Raw genomic sequence first — 647 nt, forward strand, 5'->3', positions numbered from 1 at the left:
CTCTCCCTCTTTAATTTCTCTCTTCCCTTTCACCAAGCCCCTTAATCCAAAACACACTGCCATGTGCTTATATAGTAGGTCTGGGACTACTATAACATACCAATTTCCATACCAAGTGTGCAATTTACTAATAAAATTTTCTGATTTTATTCAGACTCTCTGACTTTTGCCATTCCTTTTGACTGTGAGCATTTATGAACCTTGAGTGTTTTCTACACCTTAAAGGTGGCACCCCGTGGTCTGCGTAACTTAATTGGCAGATGCTAATCCCAGCTTCTGCATCACCTCAGCCCTGCATGTCTGGACAGCAACTGAGTCCTGCCAGGTGCTGAACGATTCTATGAGCTACCTATCTCATCTGCCTTTGACCACATGTGCTGCTCATGGACTCTAGACCGGGTAGTGAAGGGAGGAGGAGGAGATGAGGCTGCGGACTGTTCCCAGACATTGCTGTTTCCCTTTCTCATTCCTGCAACTCTTTGGACCATCTTTTCCCTGTTTGCCAGTGGCTGTGGAGTAGCCAGGGATGTTCTTCATCAGCTCCAATGGAAAAGGCAAAAGTAAAATCCACTAGAGGCAGTCCCACGCTCTGTCCCTCCACCTTCTACTCTGAGAAGGCTGGAAGAGTTGCCATGGAAAGAAGGAGG

This window comes from Corvus brachyrhynchos, unplaced genomic scaffold (assembly GCF_000691975.1).
Source record: "Corvus brachyrhynchos isolate BGI_N302 unplaced genomic scaffold, ASM69197v1 scaffold861, whole genome shotgun sequence".
Lineage (NCBI taxonomy): Eukaryota > Metazoa > Chordata > Aves > Passeriformes > Corvidae > Corvus > Corvus brachyrhynchos.